The following is a 611-nucleotide window of genomic DNA, read 5'->3' on the forward strand; positions in this document are numbered from 1 at the left end:
GCCTCCCTGGGGGACACCCCTTCCCCTAGAGTTCAGGGGCTTCCCCTCCCCGCGTGGCCAGGCCGCCCGCCCGCACAGGGATCCCAGTTCGGTGCCTCTCCACGGTTCCCCTCAATGTCCCAGGCCCCATCGCAGCCGCCAGCGTTCCTTCCTCTTCCTGGGCCACAATCTTGGCGTTCCGGGATTGGCTTTACCCCGTACCAGCAGGAACACGTCCGGGAAGACCTCTCGAGGGGACCTCGAGCACCACATGCGACCCTCAAAGCCCAAATCTCCTTTCCCGCCTCACTGGGCCACGGCGCCGGGAGCCAGGCAGGCGAAGCGCAGCCTCCGGTGCTCTAACGCCCCAAATGACCGATGGCCCGCCATCACCGAGGACTAGGAGGCCCTCGGGTCAAACCTGGGGCCACTCCGCCGCTCCTTGGCTGCTGTCTGGGAGGAAGTGTAGGTGTGTGAGCCGGGGAAAGGGAGCGAGCCGCGCCCTCGGGCCGGCGTGGGCAGGGCCCCGCGTCGCTCTCCCGAGCCAAGGTTCTCAGGAGCGGGCCGCGCAAAAGACGTTAGCGGGAGGAGTTAGCGGCTGTTGGGGGAAACGGGTTCAGGGAAACAGTCCC

Source organism: Marmota marmota, unplaced genomic scaffold (assembly GCF_001458135.2).
Source record: "Marmota marmota marmota unplaced genomic scaffold, marMar, whole genome shotgun sequence".
Classification (NCBI taxonomy): domain Eukaryota; kingdom Metazoa; phylum Chordata; class Mammalia; order Rodentia; family Sciuridae; genus Marmota; species Marmota marmota.